The following is a 25,479-nucleotide window of genomic DNA, read 5'->3' as shown; positions in this document are numbered from 1 at the left end:
GAGAGAATGTGATCAGGCAGGAGACTAGAACAAAGTCATACACTACTGATTTAGGGTATGTTTTGATCTGTTCGAAGAAACTGTATCTTACAATTTTGAAGAGAGAACAAATTATATATATATGCCAAAAATAAGGGTAACTACTATGAAGGGATAAAATATGACTCTAAAAATGAAAACTAAAAAATGTTTTTTTTAAAAAAGGGATTGATAAGATGTTGGTTGAAAAAGGGAAAAGGAAAAATTCAAAAAAAACAGTTAAAAAATTAACTTTGAAAAACTAACGAATCATAGTAAAAAAAGCCATGAAATCTATGTGCAGTATTCCCCTAGCGCTGGAGTTCTTCTGTTCTCCATGATCAGTAAACTTGGTCTTGGCTTGCTGGCTGCTCCTGCTGATCTTCTGGGGGAGGGGCCTGTTGCCGTGGTTCCCAAATGTCTTTGCCGCAGGCAGAATTGCCCCGCCCTTGTCGGTCCGGGCTAAGCAAGCTGCTTGGGGTTGCTCTCAGGAGCATTTGTTCCTTGCAAGCTCTCGGTACAGCTTTGGAGGACCAGGGTGTAAATGGTGGCCTCCCAATCTCCACCCGGAGGAGCTGAGAACTCGGGGCCCCGCTCCTCAGTGCGCCCCCAGAGAAAAGCAGTCACTCCCATCTCTCTGGTTTCTGGCCGCACTCCGTGCTCACCCGGCCTGTGACCAAGCATTTCTATCTCTGGCACCCGACCCCATGTGGAGTCTCCCAACCCAGCAGATGCCTGCAGTGCACTCCTGCGCCGCTCCTCCCGGGGGAGGAAGGGGAGTCTCCCCGGATCTGCTGCTTGTTGGGTCCCTGCTGGAGGAGCAGTGGCCCGACTGGGCCGCGGATCACAGTTTATGGCAACCCCGAGCTGAGAGCCCGCGCCTCCGCTCTGTCTCTGCAGCCAGCTTCCCCGCTCCGATACCTGGGAGTTCTGCTGCACTCAGGCACCCCCGGTTTTTCTGTGACCCCAAGGGTCCTGAGATCACACTGTCCTGCAAGGGTTCCATCCCCCACTTAGCCACTGGAGCGACGTCCCTCAGCGGAGCCGACTTCTAAAAGGTCCGATTTTGTGCCCCGCTGCTCTATCACTTGCCAGAAGCGGCCGACGGAGGCCCCCTCCCCTGCCGTCTATCCTCCCGAATATCGCCTCGGATTCACTTCTCCGCACGTCCTACCTTCCAGTAAGTGGTCGCTTCTCTCTTCAGAGAGTTGTTGCCGTTCTCTTCTTTGATCTCCTGTTGAGTTCGTAGGTGTTGAGAATGGTTTGATCCCTATTCAGCTGAATTCCTGAGACCAGAAGAAATCCAGGTCTCCTACTCCTCCGCCATCTTGCTCCACCCCCTCTTTGTTGTTCTTTTTCAATAATGTGCATAAGATACTCTTTGCCCATCCCTGGCAATCTCACCTAGCTGTCACCTCAACTTTTACTTAGTTATTAACTTTCTGGCATCTTTTAACTTCACAAATTCCTTACACTGACACCATCATCTATTTTGAACATTATTAGGTTTGTGACTAAAAAAAGATGGAAGTTTAATGAATTTTTTTGATACATCAGCGTATATGTGGTTACAAAATGACTAAGCCAAAATGTTAGTCATAAAATGTGGTATAAAGGCATCCACGCCAAAATTCAGTGTTCACTTTATTTTGTTTTTTTTTTTTTTAAAGATTTTATTTATTTATTTGACAGAGAGATAGCGAGAGAGGGAGCACAAGCAGGGGGAGTGGGAGAGGGAGAAGCAGGCCTCCCACTGAGAAGGGAGCTCAATGCAGTGCTCAATCCCAGGACCCTGGGATCATGACCTGAGCTGAAGGCAGACGCTTAACAACCGATCCACCCAGGCGCCCCTTCAGTGTTCACTTTAACTGCTATTTCATAACTGGCTCTCCCTGATTATTTTAGCCATGACCTCAAGGTGGCCTTAGTCAATTGTCTTTTGTGGACTAAACCTCCAGAATTGTCCATATCAAGGACCAGTTGTTTTTAGCACACAGAGTTAGTCTATGGTCAATGATTTCAATCTGATTTTTGATGCCTGCTCTCAACTGTGTTTGTTTAGTCAAAAGCAATCTATGAAGATATCATAGACTCTATTCAGAATTTGTCCTTACACCAGATAAAAACATATAAAAAATCTTTATATGCCAAGGGAAAAGAGTACTTCAAAGCAAAGTAACCTGTGATTAAGGAATCTTGCAAAAATAAATGATATTCCTCAGGTATCTCTAATGTGTGATATATCTTCTTCATTTTTTCCACTCAAGGAGAGGGCTATTAATAAACCAGCCTTCAGGGCACCTGGGTGGCTCAGTCGGTTAAACGCCTGCCTTCAGCTCAGGTCATGATTCGGGGTCCTGGGATCGAGCCCCACATCAGGCTTCCTTCTCAATGGGGAGTCTACTTCTCCCTCTCCCTCCGCCCCTCCCCTGCTCCCTGCTTGTGCTCTCTCTCTCTCTCTCTCTCTCAAATAAAGAAATGAAACTCTTTAAAAAATTTAAAATCAGCCTTCATCTTTCCCCTGGTTCTCTTTCAATAGAGCTATTTCATGAAAACAAAGTTTTGCTTCCCTCATATAGATGTTTCACTTTCTCTTCAAGAAGTCTGACAAATAGGGGGTGGGGGGATGGGTTAGCCTGGTGATGGGTATTAAAGAGGGCACGTTCTGCGTGGAGCACTGGGTGTTATACACAAACAATGAGTCATGGAACACTACATCAAAAACTAATGATGTAATGTATGGTGATTAACATAACAATAAAAAATTCAAAGGAAAAAAAAAGTCTGACAAATAATGTTCTAAGAAAAAAAGAATTTGCTGAGCTTAACTGAGGACTGGCTCAGTGCTCTGTTATCATTAACTTTAATAACAGTTTAGAAAGTCTGCCCTAATCTGGAACCAGTCCATTCCTTGCCCCCACGTTTCTTTTGAGATTCCTATCAAATGCAGACTCCCACACATTGCTTTACTAAAAACGGGCTTCATTCTAAAATAAAACTGCCCTGAGGAAGTACCACTGATGGTACACTTTTGGATATATCAATAAATTTTGCTTCAGAAAATTAAGCTATGTTCTAAAAATAATTGCTGGTGATTTGAGATGAGATTTTATGGCCACTTGATTGATAATAATGCTGCCACTCCTACATTCCCTGATCCTAGTGCCTTCCTCTTCCTGCTGTTCCGAGTAGGAAGAATAGATGCAGTGTCACCAATGCAAAGGCAGAGTTCTAGCAAAAAGTATGCACACAAGAATCAAGAAGTAGTTGACTCATGGGAGGATTTTGTCCCTTGCTGGATTCTACTCTTTTGACTTCTACTATAGAGCCAGATTAGGTTTAAGGACGTTCGCACCAGAAAAACTTTTGTTCATTAACCCTAGACTCTGTTCTCCTTTTAGAAACAGTATTGCAGAGACTTTAAGTCTCCAAATAGTTTCTCATTCTGACCTGTTACTTACCAGTATTTACAAGTCCCTCTGGGACTTAGATTGTTCATCAGTAAACGTGGAGATAATAATGTATATTTCATAGGGTTGTTATATTACGAAGTATTTGACACATAATCTTTGCTTCATAAATGCTAGCAGTCTCATGTGTCTTTGAGTGACTATATTCTTGCTTACCAATTATGCTTCTAAGAAAACGATGTATGCTGGAATTAAAACGGGTAAGAAGAAGTACATAGGAAAGAATAAAGGATATGAATGATCCATTCCCTATTTACTTTTAACTTAATCAAATTTAAAAAGCTCCTGGAGATGAAGAGGCAAAGTCTGCGTGCCCTAGAACAGGTTACATTATGTGACAGAGGCCCAGGGAAGGTTAAAAGCAGACCGGTGGCCTCTTCCTTCATCTTTGGGAGAATCGAGATCTATGGAACAAGTAAGTGTTTTTGCTCAGTTAAGGATGTCACAGTATCTTTTTTTAGGTGGGGTTTAAAATTACTAGGTCATGCAGTTAGAGCTGAAAGGGCCTTGGTGATCACCTCACCAATGTCTGAATTTTATAGGTGAAAGAACTGGGGCCAGAGTCAAAGAATGATTTGTTCAGGGTCACTCGACTGGTCAGTAGCAGAGATAAAAAAAGAATTCTGGTAGCCTCATAGCCAGTGTATATATGAAAGTTTTATATCCGCAGACCTTACAAACAGAGTTTCAATAAGAAGCAGCTGGAGGCAGGAGTGTATTTTATTGTATTCTGCAAGAAAAATGAATCTGCAGATAGTTTTATAGCAAGAGAACAATATTCCACCCAAATTGGGTTTAAGGGCTGTCAACAATAAAATAATTCTATCAGCTGTTTAAAGTACAATTATTACTGTGAAGTACTTGGTAGTCCAAGGATGTCTTTATATCAAACCAGCACATCTGGACATTTCAATCAACCGGATGTATTTACATTTTATAGACACAGCCCAAATGATATAGCAAATTTAGTTGGTTTTTTTTTTAACCACAGGATTAAGCGCTCTAAATGTCTGAAACAAGCTGAGTTGTAACAGAGACAGTACTCAGTTAATACTGGATTTGCTTACCACAGCCCTAATCTATTATGTTTTAACTCTCAGAGGCCAAACTTATTTCCTTCATTTGGAAGTTTGCCACTTTGGGAGTAGAAGGAATGGGGTATATGGATGTAATCTGTATATTTTGTCAGTAAAGATAAATTATTTAAATTTGTCAGAGAAGCATAACTTGATATTGTTCTAATACTGTGGTTGGTTTGGGATGTATTTCTGGAGAAATAGTCATCTTTCAAAAAATGAAGCTCAGAAATTCCTTCTCTTTGTGAAATTAAGATTTAATTGATTCATTAAATATTTGTTATGGTTGAGCTATTTGCCAGGCAGTGTGCTAGTTGTTGGGTATATAACAGCGAATAGGTTAATGGCCCTTAGCTTGAGAGATCTTGGCATTTGAAATGGAATACAGAGAGATAATTACAAAGTGTGTGGTGAGAGCCATCACAGAACAGAGGAACAGAGAAGAACATTGCTGAGGGACACGAGGAGAGGCATCTAACATAGCTTTGAGCGTCCTGGATGAGGTCATGTCAAAAGAAAAGGATAGAATGAAAAAGAAAGAAAAGGAAGAAAGGAAGTAAGGAAGGATGTAAAGAAAGTAGATGATAAAAATCAACTTAAAAATGTGGGGGGGGGCATGGTAATTTTGAAAATTCTTTTGGCACTTACCCAAGTAAAAAGTTCAAAGACCACTGTTTAGCCTGACAGTTGGTTTAGTTTTACTGTATATGTGGGAATCAAACTGTAATACTGAAATAGGTAGAAGAACAAACAGAAGTTTTTACAGAAACAAACTCGCAGAGGGAAAAATAAAGGACAGAGTGAGACAGCTAAGGAGAACTTATCAGAGCCGTGGGCATCAGAAGGCAGGCAAGATATAACTGGTTGGGAAGTTGGCAAGCTCTCCTAGGCAGATAACTCTCAGCATCCTGGTCTCGTGATTCAAAAATACCCCTATACTGTTTACAGTGTATGCCGAGGAACGGAATCTAGGTTGTTCATTCAGGATGGAGGCACTCATTCCTTCATCTGTCACTCTAGGAAATTGACTGGCTAAATCGAGCTGCTTGCCTGCGGTCAGACTCCCCTGTTTCCTGTGTGGGCCTGCATCTAAGGACTGATGGATACAGTGATACAACTTCATGGGCACCCCTCTTTCCTTAATTTGAACAATGCCCAAAAGGTCTTCGCAGCCTCAGAACTCTTATTGGGGTCAGTTGAAGCCTTTACTGCATCTCCGAGGCAAATTCTCCCTTTGCCCGATCCTGTGTCTTTCACTCTTTCCCAGTTGTTTTAACTAAGGGCCTTCCCTGATGAAATTTGTACATGCATATTTCAATTTCAGAATCTGTTTCCTAGGAAACCTGGCCTGTAACATCTTTTTGGAAAGGTATTAACATTATCAAAATTTGGTCACAGAGGCAGCTACATCTAATTCTAATGATCCTAAAATGATATTAAATGCTATTTGATAAACAAGAATGTAAGGTAAAATTCTGCATTTTCTGCTTGACAGTTATGTGTGATGTCATGTTTGACAGATAATAGTATCATCTTCATGGGAGCTATGCAGTCAGTCAGTGTTATCCAATGGTAAAAATCTATCAAAAAAAGGATAAAATGAAATTACCACTGGTCTTAAAATGTTGGGGTAATCTCAAATTTATTGGAAATGGGACTTGGAAGACTTTTTTCTATCTTTAAAAAAAGAGATGCTTGTTGGAATTAGAAATTCAAAGCAAAAGTTTTCTGAAGAATCCTCCCTTCTTGATATCCCTTAGAAAATTCCAGTCTACATGAATTTGCTTAGTATTTCACTATAGACTAGAGACTTAAAAATTGACATCAAGTGCTTTAAAAATGCAATAGAAAAAGTAGAGTAAAATCAATAATAGTGTGAGGAATGACTTGAACAGCTTGTATTTTCACAGTGGTCATCAAAAAGTAATTTTATATCCAATAATTTGTATCGATTGTTTGTGAAACTGTAATGCATTATGCCATAAGCCTGGTTGTGCAGTTATAAATATATGTACCGTTTTGTTGGTCTTGTTTTCTTTTTTTTTTCCTTATTGAGTTTCATTTTCTCTCAAACGAATCTTATTTTGTAGTGTTTCTATGTGGAGGCAAGATTCAGAACCACGACTATTAATTCAAAATAGCTTCAGCCACACAATGTATACTCTGTTTTCTGGGTAGTGAAAAACAAGGGCAAATGTGTGAAATATTATACTATTCAAGATAAAGTACTTTTGGAATCATCCATAGTGTGATTATCAACTACTGTGCCATTTCCTGGGGCCCATATAAAAAGATTTCATTAAAAGCCTGATTGTGCCATTTAAAAGCCAAAAAGATGCATACCCTAGGATATATTCAGCATAAAATCTCCCAATATATCTAGAATTTCTATCGTGGATAGAGAAGATATTGCCTCACAAAACTTTGTATTGCCCCCTGGTTTCTATATTATGGGCTTAGCCAAAGTAGGACTCCTTTTCTCTTTTGTTGTTTCAGTCAGCACTCTCTGGAAAGGGAATGCTACAATAAAGAAGTTTAATTGATTTACTTATTAAGGTGCCAAAGCAGGACATACCTGAAAGAAAACACACTTTTTCCTTATAATCCTCACATGGATTTGAATTGGGAGCAGAAATCCTGGTTTTAGGAGTGTTCTTTGATGATTCTATGGTAGATATATGTATCAATTTGGAGGGAGAAGCTACAGTGGTCCAAATTACTGTGAATAATAATAATAATAATAATAATAATAATAATAATAATAAAAGTAATACAAAATAGAAGGAGCAGGGTAGAGGAGGTGGACCAGCAGGAGGAGGGAGAAATTGCATCAAGTAAAAAAAGAGACAATAGCCTAGGAGAATTTTTAATTAGTTTATTACAGGATGCGTGAGAAAAAGTTCTCTATTTCTTTTTCAATTGAGCACATTTTCAATAATGGTACGAGATGAAAGTGGATGCTTTCTAGGGAACAAGAAAAGGAGCTGAGTTCTGATTTACAGAAGGAGGGAAGCTTTTGAAAGCATAGAAGTTAACTCTGCAGCCTCTAAAGCTTAATCGGATAGGGCTTTTAACTACAGCTCTGGCATTTACTGTTTGTGTGACCTTGAACAGTTTACTTAACTTCTTTGAACCTAATTTTCCTTATCTAGAAATAAAGAATATCAATACTTATTTGAAGGTGGTTTTTAGGATTTAATGAAAACATTCATTTATTCAAGAACTATGTGCCTAGAATTGTTCCTAGTTACATAATAGTGTCCTAGTTATAGAATAGTGCACAAAACAGAGGTTTCCTGACCTTCACAAGAAAGTTAATAAATCAACCAACAAATAAGATAATTACAGATTAAAATGATAAAGATCTGATGAGTGATAGATGAAAGATAATATGACAAAGGGTCATTGTTTTAGAGAAGTCTGTTTTATTTTATTATTCATTTATTTTTAAGAAGAGATATGTTTTAAATGGGTTGATCAAATGAGCCTTTTCAGAGACGATGACATTTGGTTAAAAGTGACTAGTAAAAGCCAGCCACGGAACAGCCTGGAGAAAATCACTTGAGGCAGAGTGACCAGCAAATGCAAAGGTCCTAAAATGCAAATAAGCTGCACATAGAGGAATAAAATAGCTAAAGCAACTTGGGAGAGGCAGAATGTGGGCTGAGATGAATCTTTTAGTCAGCACACAGCAACAGTGGCCATTGAAATGTTATGCAATTCATTAAAGTTTTAAGACTGTTTCTATTACAGTTGTATTGGAGAATTGATCTAATGGTGGCGGGATATTATTGTATCTAGTAGTTAGTGGTTTAATGAATAAATTGCTAAACTAGCAGAACACTATATCAAGTTTTAATTCACAAACTTACTACTGAATTCTTATACGAACTTGTGAAAGTTATATAATCTCAGCCTCAAAATCGATGATTCCCTACCTATCACCTCTAAGATTCTTATAAGGCTACTCTAAGAAATCAAATTATAAAAATTGTAACTAGTAAGTTCCGTATAGTAGATGTAAGTTATATATTTTAATCATGACATGGGTTGTGACTATCAGTGTAAACATTTGTAAATTTGTAATTAATTGCATTGTTTATAAAATTAAGACTAATTTATCATTTTACTCTATTTAATTTGTAATTCAAAAATTGTTTATACTTTCCAAATTTTTTGTTTGTTTTTCAAAGTAGTTTTGATACAACAATCTCTACTGTGGTGGAATTGCTATCAATATGTAAAGTATCTGTATAACACACAAAAAAACTAATGAAAATGGAGAGAAGTATCAGATGTTTTCAAATACAAGGTGTCAAGAACTGTGAGATTTTACCCTTTGTTATAAACTGAATTGTGTCCCCTCCCCCATTCATATGTTGAAGCCCTATCCCCCACTGTGACTGTATTTGCAGACAGGGCCTATGAGGAGGTAATTAAAGCCAATGAGGTCATAAGGGTAGGGCCCTAATTCAGTAGGACTGGTGTCTCTATAAGAAGAGGAAGAGACACCAGAAGTGCAATGGATAGAGAAAAGGCCATGTAAAGTCATAGCAAGAAGGTGGTCATCTACAAGCCAAGGAGAGAGCCTTCACCAGAAACCAATCCTGCTGGCATCTTGAACTTAGACTTGTGGCTTCCAGACTGTGAGAAAATATATTTATGTTGTTTAACTACCAAGTCTGGTATTATTTTTATGGTAGCCTGAGAGATAAATACACCCTGCTAACAAGTTAGCCTACCACACACACTATTTCATGGATGTTGGCAGGAGCCCCAAGATTCTTTGGTCAGGGTCAAAGGCCTATATGACTCACAGTTAATAGCAGTGGAGAAACTAACAGCATATTGTCTTGTGTTGATTCTCTAAGTCTCATTTCCCAAAGGATGAGACAAAGAGGACTGAGTGATATCTGCCCATGCATAAGTCACATTATACAGCACAGGAACCTAGAGCTGAAAGAAACAAATGGGAGCAAACATGCCTTCCATTGCTCTGAAGGCTCTAATTAAACCTGACCTCTCTTCTGAACGGAGACACTATTTCTATCTTCCAAGGTTATTCACTGCTACACAAACATCCTTTATTTATTTATTTTCAAACATCTTTCAAAAGATAGTCTGAAACAAATAATATCAAGGCCTTAATTTGCAAGATGTGCAAAAATGTGAGAGTCCAATGGAGAATTGTCTCTCAACACACAGTTGCTCTTTCAAAGAAAAACAGTGTCTCAGGAGAATTATGTTCAAAGAGAAGCTTCATTTAAGAATCTCATACTTCTTATATGAAGGGAACCAACAGCTTCTGTCTCAAAAGTCTGGTTATACAATTTTATATTTTATTGAATGATTAGTTTGGGTTTTTTTTGGTTTATTTTTTTGTTTTTCTTAGTTAAAATGCTCCTTCTCAAGTACAACAACCTTGGGCAACCCAACCAATTAGTTGGGTGAACATTATTGATAAATTTAACTTCAGTCTCTTGGTCAGATAAGTCGAGAGAGGGCAGTAATTAAGAAATGGATCTTCCGACTAGCATAAGTTTACAGCTTTGAAGATGGAGCCCTGATATATTTTTTTTTACCTCCGTTAGAATTATTTCTGACCATTTTCAGTGATTTCAAGGAGTTAGAATTCATAAGACTTCTTTCCTCTTTCTACCTCCCTGCATAGTTTTTCCAGAAATAGATTAAATATATTGATTCAGCCCTTCTCCTGGGCATGTTCCATACTTGTTCCATGCACATGGATTCCTTTAAAGCAAATGATTCACCTTCTCTTGTATTTGTTTCTGAAGTGCTGCTGATCGAAAGCCAAATCTATCATGTAAAATGATTTTTAAAAAATCCTAAACGAATTGGCAGCAAGCTTTAAGATCAGACCTGGCAGAGTTCTGAGATACTTCACTCTTCAATGCGTGGTTATTCCACATCGCTTAGGAAGCTGTATTATTGTGATAATTCGATGACTTTACATGAGATCCTGCTTTCAGGAAAGCTCTGGGACACAGTTTTAACTTTGGAAATATAACATTTGTTTCCTTCTGAAGTCAGCCAACCTTTGATTTGTGGCACAGGTTCATTAATGTCACTATTAACCAGGAGGCAGAGCAGGGCTATGTCGTTCAAGATCCTCAAACCACTATTCTGTTTATTGAGGCAACAAACCTACTAGCATCAAATTTCACATTTAATTGTTTTTTTTTTTTTTTAAAGATTTTATTTATTTATTTCAGAGAAAGAGAGAATGAGAGATAGAGAGCACGAGAGGGAAGAGGGTCAGAGGGAGAAGCAGACTCCCCGCTGAGCAGGGAGCCCGATGTGGGACTCGATCCCGGGACTCCAGGATCATGACCTGAGCCGAAGGCAGTCGCTTAACCGACTGAGCCACCCAGGCACCCTCACATTTAATTGTAAAGCACAAAATATCTCAGCAAGAACAGAGAAGAAAAGCCACTCGTAAGTACACTTTGGCATGTTACTTCCAACTTGTATTTGTTAACAGCCCTCCCTGCCACCCCCACTTCCACTGACAGCAATGCATCGTTTTCACATCAACACCTTAGCTCTCATGAAATTCTGATCAAGGTTCAGAGTAAAACTTAAATTATGCTATTATTGTCCACTAATTCTTTGAATGTTCTTAGTCTGTCAGTGTAAAGCATTTCTGAGTACTGGAAAGCCTTAAACTTCTCTGGCATTTCTATTGATTTCTCTGAGAAGGATCTTAAACTTATTATTTATGAAGTGTTTTTTTTTATATCACTTGTGCCATTTCAATTAATCGGTCTAGTAATCAAATATCTTAAAGCAGTTTATATCATCTGAACAGTTTAAATATCAAACAGATGAAGGCCAACTTCAACCAAAAGAAGAACTTCCTTTAGAGTCATTAATACCCTACTACTTCAAAAGAACATGTATTAAGGAAATCATTCTTAGTAATAAATATAAAATGATAGCTATATTTAGGGCCAGCTACATGGGTATGCAAGCAGTGCAATTACACAGCGCCCTATGCTTAGAAGGGACCCATGCTTGGTTTAATATTTGGCTGTTACTATCTTGAAATTTGTGATTTTTGCATAAAAGTCCCATGTTTTCATTTTGTACTGGAACTCACAAATTATATAGCTAGCCCTGGTTATATTTTATGATGTGTTTGTGATTTTATTTTCATTTTAATTTATCTGCCAAGTAGCCAGCATGCTCCAGCTCACACAGCTAACTTACAGAGGGACAGAGGAGTGAAGTGTTTTGTTTGTTTGTTTGTTTTTAGTATGGATGATAAAGACATTATTTCATGTTCTCTGAGTTTTATATTCAAATATATATATAGAGAGAACCGAATTGATTTTTGGATGAAGAAATTTTTTAAAAAAGTATTTCTTTAATAATAGAAAAAATATATAATGCTAAACTGTATCATGAAGACGTCTATAGTAAATAGGATTTATGTAGTTCTTATAAAAAAGAATTGGAAAATATGAAAAAGAAAAAGCGAAAATAAGTATATGGCCTAAACTGCCTCAGAATGCATTGTCACAGTTTGATGCAACATCACATACATGAGAGAAATCAATATAGAAGTTAAAATATTCAGGAAATGCAGATAAAGACCAGGCAGGGAAGTGACCTTAAAATGCAATATGAGATTCTGATTAGGCATGCAGCTAATGTCTGTACAGCATGGGCATCTCTCTCTGTCTCTCTCTCTTTTAATTCTGCAGCTGGAATATTCTAGTAAGCAATGGCTTCCATAGTAGGACTGCAAGCATTCTGCTCTCCCCCAGGTAAAGGATGGTTGCTGAACTGCCAAGCTCCTATCACAACTTTTCATGTTTCTTTATATTGCTCTCTATATGTCTAAATCAGCTCAACCCATCCCTTTAGCATTCTGTCACACTCAGCATCCACAGCAAAATCAGAATGAAAGGAACTAAAATGTAAAGAGTTAGAGATGATTAAACTTTAACGTTCACTGCTTAATTCTCATTAGTCCTGTCTTGAATTCATTAAGGTGTCAGCACATGGGCCAATACTTGTTTATGTAATGGTTAAGATATTCTCCCTTTTGAAGATTCAAGAATAGATCAGAAAAGCCCCCAAGGCCCCTTCTAGGCCTACTGTAGTATTTGCTATTGAATTCATAAAATGGTGCCCTTTGGGGTAAAATCACCTCCTAGCAGGGAGAGAAGTTGAAACATTTATTTAAAATGTATAAGATGGCACGACGTCAGGTAGCAGCATATATTAAAATATATGGAATTTTTAGATCTGTCAGCAGGGTACTTTGTTCTTTTTTAAGTGTCATAGTAGCATATAGGAAAAAAAGATTGCAAAGATTATACAACTCTCAGACATTCAGGGCTTTAATGAACAAACATCTTTATTTGCATTGGATAAAAATTAGACAGTATTAAAAGTATCTTTACCACTAGTTTGTATGCACACTTTGAGGCAGAATTTGCTTACACCTCATTTTATCAACACTATAAGCATTTGGGAGATGTGTTAATTGGAGCACTTCTTAAAGAATGAAATCCTTTTGAGTAATTGAGGGCATTATGCACATAGTGTTTACAGTAAGAATTAAAAATCCTTTTATTGTAAAATGTTAAATTCTTAAATAATAAATGGGTAGCAATGCGTAGGGCACCGTGCAAAGAATCTTTGCCACTAGCCATTTATTTAAGCTTTCTAGGTCTCCCTTTCTCAGTTTGTAAAATTACAGGTTAGTCAAGAGCTGAGGTTCATCTGAGCTGTTATGTTAATCCATCTTTATAAGACCTGCAGAAAGATTTAATTGTTCATTGTCTTTGAGGTTCACAATTATTCAGTCATTTGTGTATTTATCCAACAAGTTTTGCTTAACTGCTGCCAAGCACTGTCCTTAGCTCTGCAGACTCATTGATGAGGGTGGGGCAGGGGTGGGGGGGGTTGGGAGGAGGGGAGGTGGCCCTCATTCAGCTTACAGCCCAGTGAGTGAGGCAGACAATAATAAAAGAATGACCAAAGTAAACATAACCTTGAAACTATGGTGAATCCCATCATGAAGGATTATATGGAGCTGGGAGTTGCATATTATCTAGTCAAGAACAAGGACAGTCCCCTGGAGGTTCTCCTAATAAAGCTGAGAGCTAGGAGGCAATTAATGACAGGAGGATGATAGAGTCAGGACTGGAATAGGGAAGAGCAAAATCTTGGTTGATAATGATATGATTTAATAAGAGACAAATCTGTTGATTCAAAAATGGAATCTTGTGATCTTACTGGCCCTAAACATGGTTTATGGACATATTTCAATGTGCCTAAAAGTGAAAAAGTTACTCTGCTCATTTTTGTTTCTTTTCCTAATTGAATTATCATTTTTTTTAGCATGTTGAAGGGTTGATACTCAGCTGAAACACTGCTTGTTTTAAGTAGTAACCAAGGATGAACTGATGCTACTATTTTACATTGATGATTATTTGATCAGCCTTTTTGTGACATTTTCTGTATTTGTGCCTGTATTTGCTGCAAAGGTAAAAAGAGAAGTTGATCAATTGATTTTCTTGTCTGTAGGCCTGACAGAGCAGACTTACACCTGATGTGTTCGTCAACACTCTAAATAGTCGGAGATACATTAATTGGAATCTTTCTTAAAGAATGAACTTTCTGGGTAACTGAAGGCATATGTGTATGCAGTGTTTATCATGTGAATCAATAAATGCTTTCATAGTAAATCCTCACTTTCTAATAGCACCACAGAGAGAGAACTTGTGATGAATTTGCTCATCTCTTTTTCATTTAGGAGCTGATCTAATGATTTAGAGTCACTGCTCTGTCCTTATAAAAGTTAACAGATACTGCCTTGTACTCTTAAAGAAGTTTTAGCAGTAGCAGATTTCCAGTTTCACTATTCAAATTCAGAGTTGAATAGTCATCATGATACTTAATTAACTCCAATGAAGAATAAGTACACAGGAAACTTTTCTTTATGAAAATTAGGACCACATAGCAAGCTTTATGTATTTAAAAAAAAAAGCTTATAAAACAAACTCTGAGAGATTCTGATTATGTAAGGAGATAATGATGATACAATAATGCATTTCCCAGAATGATAGCTAGTGATATCTGTAAATGGCCTTTGGTAGAAGAAAGAAAACACACTGCTCCAATCAATACACAGATAGTCCTTAATGTAAAGATTAGGATCAGAATATTTAAAAATTTAATACTTTGCCACTCCATATAGCACTTTGGAAGTCAATATCTTTGGAAACCTGGTCCATTTCCCTTCTTTGAGAGCATTATATATTTAAGGTTTTTAAATTATTTATCTAGTCCATGTGATTAAAAATGAAAAAAGTTAGCCCATCCATTATCTTCTGCAGCTGCTGTCTGGATATTAGTTCCCCCGCCCTTAAATCCGTGATATTTTTTTCTTTTTACACTGTAAAGAAAACTCGATAGATACATTAAGAGAACAAAAGAAAAAACCTTATCTACTTGCTAATATCAGAGTATGTTGCTGTTTAAGCAGTGAGCAAGGGTGGCTGTGTATGAACAATGTACTCAAACATTGTTACTCAATTGTATTACTTTCAGATCTGATAGTCAAAAATACAATGTAGTTAAATGGCAAGAAAGCATATTATGTCTCTTTTCCTAGCCAACTGTATTTGGAGGCTTTACTTACCTTTTAAAAAGTTTATTCTCAAAGTTACTTCAAAGTCAACTCTTGGAGAATAAGGACATTTTAAAAAAATTATTAAATTCTTTAAGTCCTTGCTCCCCTTACTGTCATGAAGGTAAGGCTCGTATTTAAATAAAATGGGGAATTGTTTTAAAAATAGTCACCGGGGTCCCTGGGTGGCTCAGTAGGTTGAGCATCTGACTCGTGATTTTGGCTCACGTCCTGATCTCAGGGTCATGGGATCCAGGAGGCCTCAGACTGCCCACTCAGCAAGGAGTCTGTCTCCCTCTCCCTCTACCCTCCCCTGACTCATGCACACACTCTCTCTCTCTCTGGAATAAATAAATCTTAAAAAAAAAAATAGTCAACAAACTCAATGTAATTTCTCATACCAGTTTAATTTTATGGTTTTTAATTTTCTTGCTTTTAAAGATTTTATTTTCTTAAATATGTGCTTTAGGGTTTACTGAGATCAGAATTGGTGGTTTTCCAAACATGCTATTCAGTTTGGATTATAAAATATGATTTTTATTATTTCCTTTGAGACTTTCTACTATTAAGAGTGAAATGAAGGGCGCCTAGGTGGCTCAGATGGTTGGGCATCTGCCTTTGGCTCAGGTCATGATCCCAGGGTCCTGGGATCGAGTCCCACGTCGGGCTCCCTGCTCCTTGGGAGCCTGCTTCTCCCTCTGCTTCTCTCTCTCTCTCTCTGTCTCTCATGAATAAATAAATAAAATCTTTAAAAAAAAAAGTGAAATGAGTTTACTTTACTATCTTTTTTTTTTAAAGATTTTATTTATTTTTTTGAGAGAGAGAGAATGAGAGATAGAGAGCACGAGAGGGAAGAGGCTCAGAGGGAGAGGCAGACTCCCTGCTGAGCAGGGAGCCCTATGCGGGACTCGATCCCAGGACTCCCGGATCATGACCTGAGCCGGAGGCAGTCACTTAACCAACTGAGCCACCCAGGTGCCCGGTTTACTTTACTATCTTAACACATCTTTTTTTTTCCTCCACACGCGCTCACACATTTTTTGTTCTCATTTTAACATAGAAATATTTAAAATACCTAAAGAAGAGAATATTGGAAAATATGATGTATCTAAAATATTAAAGAAACCTAGCAGTATTCAAAGATGAGAGAGGGAATGTTTTATATTCCTCTATGTAAGCTAAAAGACTTTGGAAAAAATTCCTTAGATTATTCCATAGAAATTCTCCTTTTGTTCCATGGAGATCGTATCATGCCACTTGGCTCTCAGGGAACATTGATTATTAGAGCTTCAATGCACTGGCCACAATGAAGAGCAATTCTTTCCTCAGTTTAAGACGCAAGTAGCTCCAAGATTCATGTGTTTCTTCTGCTTTATGTGAAGCAGAGTAAGCAAGAGGTTAGGAAGAGGATCCAAGCTAAGATTCTGGGTGTTTCCATTGGTTATGAACAGAGTACTAAAGAGCGACAGTGAGCTATGTGTTTTACTTCTTTGGAGCATTGTGCTCAAATATATATATATATAGTGGAGCTGAGTTTTTGGCACAAAATGGACTGAGAGAATTCTAATGATGTGAGGCCAATAGGGAGAATCTTTGGAGGATTTTATTATTTCTTTTATCCTAAATATCATTTTGTTATAAATGAACAGTTGATCTTCTGTTGTTCTTGAGATCAGATTTTGGCTGAGACTACGAGGGATAAATGTGGTGCTTCCAACATTGACATTTTATGATTTATAAAATGATGGAATGTATGGTAACAGAAATTTATATTCTTCAGTCCTACTACTTCAGTTGTGTAATCCTCCATTTGCTCTCATATCTTTCCGAAATGGGTTCTTTTCACGGATCTTTACCCTGCAATAAGAGGTTATGTTGAGGGTGGTATTTTTGAAGGATAATATTAAGAATTAGAAAGAAGTGAATGAATGTATAGTGGCATGAATACAGGACGTATACTCTTTCTATACAGTGAACATGACAATTGTAGGTCAAAAATTTTAATACTTAGAAAGATTTAGATATAAGCTTACAATTTTTTTTTTAAGATTTTATTTGTTTGACAGAGAGAGAGAGACAGTGAGAGAAGGAACACAAGCAGGGGGAGTGGGAGAGGGAGAAGCAGACTTCCCGCCAAGCAGGGAACCCGATGTGGGGCTCAATCCCAGGACCATGGGATCATGACCTGAGCCCGAAGGCAGATGCTTAATGACTGAGCCACTCAGGTGCCTCAAGCTTACAATTTTTTAAGGGTAGAAAAAATATCCGTAGTCAACCTGAATACTTCACTTTTGGTCCTATTCAGTTTTACTTCTTTTTGACCTGTCTCAATTTTCTAGATCTTTTCTAATATGTCTCACCCTGTTCTTGTCCAATCCGGATTGCATTAGAGCATTGAAGTCTCATATCTGGATCATAATTCTTCTTTATTAAATATCCTTAGTTAAGGCATCCAGCATCTATATCTATCTTAGCATTAAGGCAACCCAGTTATCTCCAGGATCCACCTGCCTCTATATACAGTAAGATCACGGTATCAGTATTGAATGTGTGATGGTTTCTTCAGTGCACTGTAGATTATCTATCACCTTTCAGAATCTTCCCAAGTCATTAAAAATAATAAGGGCTAGCATTTATCAAGTTATTTTAGTATGTGCATGACACTGTGCTAAATGCTTTATGTATACTTTCAAATTTCATATCTTAAATCTAAGAGGTAGGCAGTGTCATTATCCTCTCTTTGGAAATAAGCAAAAGCATAGAGAATTTAAATAACCTGCATAAATTTTGTAAAATTCTGGTAAATGAGACAAAGGATTTGAACACAGTTCTTCATAACCCAGGAGCCTGTGCTTTCTAACTCTTAATATGTCACTTCCTGGAAATATTTCACATTTACTTTCAAATAGTCTTTTCAAGTTCCTCGTCATGCTCTTCTTTTTTATGTCTATTTTTGAAACATCACTTGCAGGTAGATGGTAAGAGCTACCTTGCTGCTCTTTATCAGTGTCCTCCCTGAGAAGCCTGCCTTACCATTTTGGTGACATAGAGCTCCAGGACTCTTGTATTGCCCTAAGACACTGGATTCCTTTATTTCCTCTTTAATTCTGTAGCTTTTTTAGTTGCTTTCTAATTTGAGTATTTTCTATTTGCCTACTAGCTCATTCTGTGTTCCTGTGATCAGCCTTTTGTTCTGCTCTTATCACTGGAGGGCTATTTTATTAGTTGAAGACTTTTGTTAGAGTATTAAAGTACAATTTTCAAAAAGTTAAAAACATGACTCTCATAACAATATAAAATGAACATGTCAATTTTTATTTAATGAAAAATCAGTAAGATATTAAACCTTGTTTGAAGAAGATTTTTAGGAATTGGGATTTTATAGTTTGTCAGTTAAAGAAATGCAGAAATAAATTTGCTGATTAGTACATGACTGGTTAATGGTTAGTGTCTACTAGACGAGAAACAGTAACCTTTGGATTACTTTTCCTCCTGACCAGAAATCATTTGAATTTGCTAATGTTGAAGAATCATTTACAACTCTCTTAGACAGGAATCATATACATGACTATCAGTTTGGTAAAAATTAATGTCTAATATTACAGAATTGTGAAATGTCTTAATAGTACATTTGCGGTCAAACAAAGCTATACACCCTAGAAAATTAGATAATCCTCAGGAAGTGTGCGCTACTCCCAACACTATATTGAAAATATTCCCAATAATTTATTTGCCTGTTTCCAAGTTTTGGATAAATTTTCATGACAAGTTGAATTGCCAGAGTGAAATATGGCTGAAAAATGCACCCTCTATTGTATAGAAACATGGATGCCATGACAAATTTATAAATCTAGTAAGCACTCTCCTGTCTGATGCAGGTCAGGCTTGCTTTTTTTTTTTTTTTTTTTTTTACCCCTCTTGTTTTGCCGTCTTATGTTTACTGGCCTATAGTCTACAATGGTGCTCTATAAACTAAGAGTTAACTGAGATAAGAACATTTCTCCACTATTCCGGGTGACAAGGGACCTTTCTCTGACCAAAATTTGGAAGCACATGACAAAGATAGGAAGTAGCTGGACAGAATTTTGAGTCATTTATTCTAATTTTGTTGTTGTTGTTGTTGTTAGTTTTGACATAGGCTCCCAAAAACTAAAAGGAGTCAGCTTTGGGGGAAAAAGGAGATCCTAATGATCCTCAACATCAAGTCAATTGAAGAAATATATTCAGAATAAAGCTAATAAACTGAGATTCTGAAGATAAATGAACAACTCTTTTGATTAGAATATCTATTGAACCAAAGAAAAGGTCATTTTTTATTTAATTCAAACTGGCTAGTCAAGACCTGCATACACATTTTTCTAAGTAGAAATGTTTTACTCTTGTTTCTTGGTAACACAATAGGAGCTCAAAAGTATTTGTTGAATTTTAATGCTAATAAAAACCAAAGAAACTTTAGGAAATACCATTCCTTATTTTCAGTGAAAACTTTATCAACTATATTGTTTAGAATTATATTTGGTTTTGCTGTTTCTATCCATTCTTCTTTTTGTCCCCCTCTCTTCTACTAGCTGTCACCATATTGGAGTATAATACCCTTAGGATCCTTTAGAATTTCATCAAAAATTCTGAGTTATAAAAAAAGCACATTTAACAATGAGAAAAGTATATAATAGTTAAATATTATGGATTTAGTTAATGCATATTTATGTAGCTATTCAAAGTATCTGTCATGTGTGAATTGTAGGAAGTTAAAAAATTTCCCATCTTCTTTCTTCCTTTTTTTTTTTTAAGATTTTATTTATTTATTTGACGGAGAGATACAGCGAGGGAGGGAACACAAGCAGGGTGAGTGGGCGAGGGAGAAGCAGGCTTCCCGCGGAGCAGGGAACCCGAAGCGGGGCTCAATCCCAGGATCCTGGGATCATGACCTGAGCCGAAGGCAGACACTTAACAACTGAGCCGCCCAGGCTCCCCTCCCTTCTTCTTTATTGATGTATGCTACACGATGTCAGTGTTGGAAATAATCAAGATTTCTGTCTTCATTGATGATAACAAATTTTTTTTTTCTGATTAAACCTTGAGAAAATTCACATATTTTGCTTTCTTTCTACACATATAAACTCTCATGGATTTAATTTGTAATGTGTGTTTAGATGTTTTTCCTTCAAATCATTTTTTTGAGGCATGGAGGGAGGAACTGGGAAACTTGGATGTTACCAACTTTAAGTGAGCCACCAAATTTACTTTCTCTCTGGTAACATGCACACTAGGGGTAATTCTACTTAGCCAATGACACGTAAGTTTTTTTCTTTCATATATCTTGAAGGATCCTGTCATCCTAATAGAGTCTGCTGAACATTTTAATGGAAAAAGAAAAGGTTTATATGATAGGATTTTAGGATTTCCAGGTGTCTCAGAAAAAGAGTAAGATAGCGACAACTTTCCCCTTCTAGTCAGTGGCTGGGAATGTTAACAGAAAGTGGCAAGTGCGGGCACCTACATGACTCAGTTGGTTAAGCATTTGCCTTTGGCTCAGGCCAAGATCCCAGGGTCCTGAGATCTAGCCCCGCATCGGGCTCCCAGCTCCGTGGGGAGCCTGCTTCTCCCTCTCCCTCTGCCTGCCACTCCCCCCTGCTTGTGCTCTCTCTCTCTGTCTGTCAAATAAATAAAATCTTTAAAATAAAAAAAAAAAGTGGCATGTGGAAAATGATGAAGAAATAAAAAATTTAACCCAATGCTGGACAGGACCATGGAGGAACAAGCAAGAGGACAGAGTATAGGGAAGTGACAATGGCTATCAGACATTCTAGTATGATCAGCTCTAAATTTCTATAAAAGAACAGAAAAACCCCAAAACATTGTCTAAAATTTGTAAGGAACAAGAGTCAACATGTTGAGAAGTGATACACATTTAAGAGATAGTCTGTTTTTGAAGTAATTTTTCATATTTCCTTAAACAGGTTTTCATACATGTGGGACATTGATTTTGATTTTTGTCACTTGTATTCTTGAGTTAGAGAGGGAACAGTGAAGAATTAAAAAAAATTTAAAAAAATATTTGGATACCTTTAATATTGCTGTGATAGAAACTTTTGAACGGAGAATATAGAAGATAAGATTTTCTCACACACACTCCTGGTATCCCCATCTGCCAACCACGCCCCCCCCCCCCCGCCAAGGCACATTGAGTATTTTCCTGACGACTTTATGATAGAAACATTTTATGAAATACTTGATGTCAAATGTTTATTACAGCTATAATTTAAACTTTGGCAAATGACTACGAACAGAAACATGTATGAATAGTAAAAACTAATAAAACAATATTAAGCTGAAAGCTTGACACCCACCCAGTGGTTGCTCCATCTGCAGTTCAAGTGTGAAAAGCACAGCACACTCGAGGCAGTTACATTTTCAGAATGAAAGGAGTTCTAATTCCCAATCCTCGTGCTCATTCATTTCAAAGCTTGCTCAGTTGTAAAATGTAACCAGAGATTTAATAACTAGTGTTCCCCTGGGAGGATGCTTTAGGAATAAATTTAGATTAAAAAATATATATATTCGCATCCTCCTCATAACTGGCAGATTTCTGTCTTGCTTACTCACCTTTCTCTACTGTACAGGCACTTAAACATTTTCAGCATAGCTCTTTCAGCCATCCTCTAAAATAGCTCTTCTCCAAACCAACTTTTGTTTTTTCTTACCAACTGTTTCAAGTTACCTGAGTGTCAGGAATTTGATAAGTGTATGCGTAGAAAACCCAGTAATGGGTGAGCAAGACATGGAGGATTCAGAATCTGATTTCACAGGATGAAAATGAAGAATAATATTTATTTTATTTTTTATTTTTTAAAGATTTTATTTATTTGAGAGAGAGAATGAGAGAGAAGGGGCATGGGGGGGGGGGAGGGCCAGAGGGAGAAGCAGACTCCCTGCTGAGCAGGGAGTTCCCCAAGCGGGACTCGATCCTGTGACTCCAGGATCATGACCTGAGCCAAAGGCAGTCACTTAACCAACTGAGCCACCCAGGTGCCCTGAAAATGAAGAATAATATTTAATTTGAAAATACATGGATGTTCCCTTAGTTCATTATGAAGAGATGGAACAAAAAGATGTATTTTGAGTTTATGTAAGCTTTTTGAAGACACTGTCTGCATCAGTAAAATGATATAAGTAGCTCTTAATTTAATTCTGGGCCCTGGATTGTCATCACCTTCTTCTTTTCTTCTGCCCCTTGTTCTTCCCCCCTCCCTCTCCTCTTTCTCTTCTTCCTCCTCCCCCTCATCTTTGCCCTCCTTCCCATCCCTTCATCCCTTCCTTCCTCCTTCACCTACACATGTTCTAAAGGCTCCCTTGCTTACTCTTCCTTTCTCCCCTCTAGTCTCTATAGTTCTTTCCCCATTAAATCTCCTGCACATCTAATCCTGTCTGATTTCTTCTCTGAGGACCTGAACTCAGGCATATTCTAATTTCTAGCCCAGATGGCCAAAGCCTGAGAGCCCATATGTAAGAGAGGTGCTGGGAGTGTCATCGATATTCATTTTATGCCTCGCTCTCCATTTCGTCTTACCTCCACCCTTACCATCACTGTCAATACTGCCTTTTTGTCTCTAAAAGTGGACTACTTTGGTTCAGCTCTTCAGAAGGCACACACTCACAGACACACATACACAGAAACAGGTTTCAACCTATTTATTCTACTGAAACTATTGCCACCAATCCACCCACTTTCTCTCTCTGAAAATTCTATTTGTTTCATTTTTCCTTTAGTCATCCAGTCTTTTATTCCAGCAAACATTTACTGATAACCCACTATGGACTAATATTTGAGCTCAGAGCTGAGGATACACATGGGCAAAACCAGAACCAATCTGTCTTCTCCATGGAATTTATAATCTAAATGATAGATAAATGGTGATTGAACAAACAAAATCATGATGGTTGATGTGTTTTACAAGCTGTAGATGCAGAGATCTATGGCCTTTTGAGACTATATAACACAAAATTTGACTAAGGAGGTCAGGGAAGTATCAAGTGAGTGAGTTGGTGTGTAAAGGAAGATTAGACTTAAGAGTATTTCAGAAAGGAAAAAGCAGATGCCAAAGGTCGGTAGCAGTAATCTACTGATTGCAATTCCAGGGAGGACCTAAGAAGTGAGGAGGAGGGATAGGGTTAAACGGGGGGGACACCTACCCTACTATCAAATTAGTTGGAGCATTTATGTGATGACTGCTATTGAAAATATGGGTGTTGAAGGAATCCAGACCATCCTCACATCACTCTTATGGAAAGGTTTCTTAGGAAAGATTATTGGGATCTACAATTGTCCCATTCATTTCAGTGTTATTTGTCCTTAGACCACCACATCCAGGATTCTGCTAGTTTTGAACAGGGGTTCTTTTCTGTAAAGTCAACTTAGCAAGTTCTATCTTAGATGTTGTGGAGTTATTTAAAATTTTATATATAAGTGGTCTCAAAGTGGAGGTAAAACCATGGCTGCGGGGCCCCCAGCCTGATTCTGGTTGGCACTGCAGCCAGCGCCACAGCAAAGAGAACCATGATCCAAAGGAACCAGAGTAACAAGAAAATGGTGTATTGGTTGTTTGAACTTTGAAACTACAGATGATAGTTTAAGAAAACATTTTGAAAAATGGGGCACACTTACTGGTTGTGTGGTGATGAGAGACCCCCAAACAAAATGTTCCAGGGATTTTGGTTTCGTGACTTACTCTTGTGTGGAAGAGATAGATGCAATGATGTGTGCTTGACCACACAACACAAGTTTGATGGGCATTTGCTTAGTGGAACCAAAGAAGGCTGTTTCTAGAGAGGATTTTGTAAAGCTTGGTGCCCATCTAACAGTGAAGAAAATTTTTGTTGGTGGTATTAAAGAAGATACAGAAGAATACAATTTGAGAGACAGTTTTGAAAAGTATGGCAAGTTTAAAACCATAGAAGTTATGGAAGGCAGGTAGAGTGGAAAAAAGAGAGGATTTGCTTTTGTAACTTTTGATGATCATGATAGTTGATACAATTTTTGTTCAGAAATACCAGCTATTAATGGGCATAATTGTGAAGTGTGAAATAGACCCTTTCTAAAGAAGAAATGCTGTCTGCTGGATCACAAAGAGGTCATGGAGGTGGATCAGGCAACTTTATGGGTCATGTTGGTATCTTTGGTAGAAGAGAAGGCTATAGTGGTGACAGCAGAGGTGGTTATCAGGGAGGGGAGGGTATCTATAAGGGATTTGGAGGCGATGGTGGCAATGATGGGGGTGGTCCTGGTTATAGCAATAGAGGTGGCGATGGTGGGGCTGGGCCAGAGTATGGACACCCAGGAGGCGGATATGGTGGTGGTGGTGGAGGATATGATGGTTACAATGAAAGAGGAAATTTAGGAGGTAACAATGGTGGTGGTGGGAACTATAATTATTTGGGGAATTATAGTGGACAACAGTAATCAAATTATGGACCCATGAAGGGGGCAGTTTGGGTAGAAGAGGCTCAGACAGTCCCTGTGGTGGTAGTTATGGATCTGGTGGTAGAAGTGGTGGATATGGTAGCAGAAATTTCTAAAAAAAAAACCTCAGAAGAAAAGGTTACAGTCCTTCTGCAGAAAGCTGCAGGTTACTTTGAGACAGTGATCCCAAATGCATTAGAGGAATTGTAGAAATCTGCCACAGAAGGAACGATGATCCATAGTAAGAAAAGTTACTACAGCTTAAATAGGAACCCCTTTCTGGTCAGGACTGTCACAGCCACAGTTTGCAAAATGTGTAGCTATTGATTAAAGCAATGTAGCATCATTTAGATGTACATTCCTGAGGTCTTTTATCTACTGTACCTTTCCCTTTTTCTTTTCATTACATCAGGTATATTGCCCTGTAAATTGTGGTAGGGTACCAGGAATAAAAAAGGAATTTTTAACTTTTCAAAAAAATAACATAAAATTTTATAGGTAGGATGTTTGTCATAATAAAAAGTCTTTGGGACTTAAAGAAATGCTTGTCTTCTTAAATAATTGAAACATTCTATGTAGAAGAGTTTGTTGGTTATAGAGCTCAGAAACAGAACTACTGAAGCTCGTCCGGTTTACTCCCAGCATAAACAGGAGCAAAACAAGAAACGGGAATACCTTACCATTGACTCTTAAAATGGAATTGACTGGCTCAGAATAAATTTCCCATAAATGGAAATATCAGGGTAAACAGTCATTTCATGGGGTATATTTTATGCATTTTGTGTGTGG

The 25,479-nt window shown here is 37.7% G+C and overlaps 1 pseudogene; it reads left to right on the top strand.

The window, feature by feature from the left end:
• The first annotated feature begins 3,666 nt into the window (after nt 1-3,666).
• LOC112809568 (heterogeneous nuclear ribonucleoprotein A3 pseudogene) lies at nt 3,667-24,806 on the top strand (annotated as a pseudogene).
• The last annotated feature ends 673 nt before the right edge of the window (nt 24,807-25,479 follow it).

This window comes from Callorhinus ursinus, unplaced genomic scaffold (assembly GCF_003265705.2).
Source record: "Callorhinus ursinus isolate GAN/ISIS: 27379988/994484 unplaced genomic scaffold, GSC_fseal_2.0 scaffold42, whole genome shotgun sequence".
Classification (NCBI taxonomy): domain Eukaryota; kingdom Metazoa; phylum Chordata; class Mammalia; order Carnivora; family Otariidae; genus Callorhinus; species Callorhinus ursinus.
This window is presented reverse-complemented; position numbering and strand designations above follow the sequence as displayed.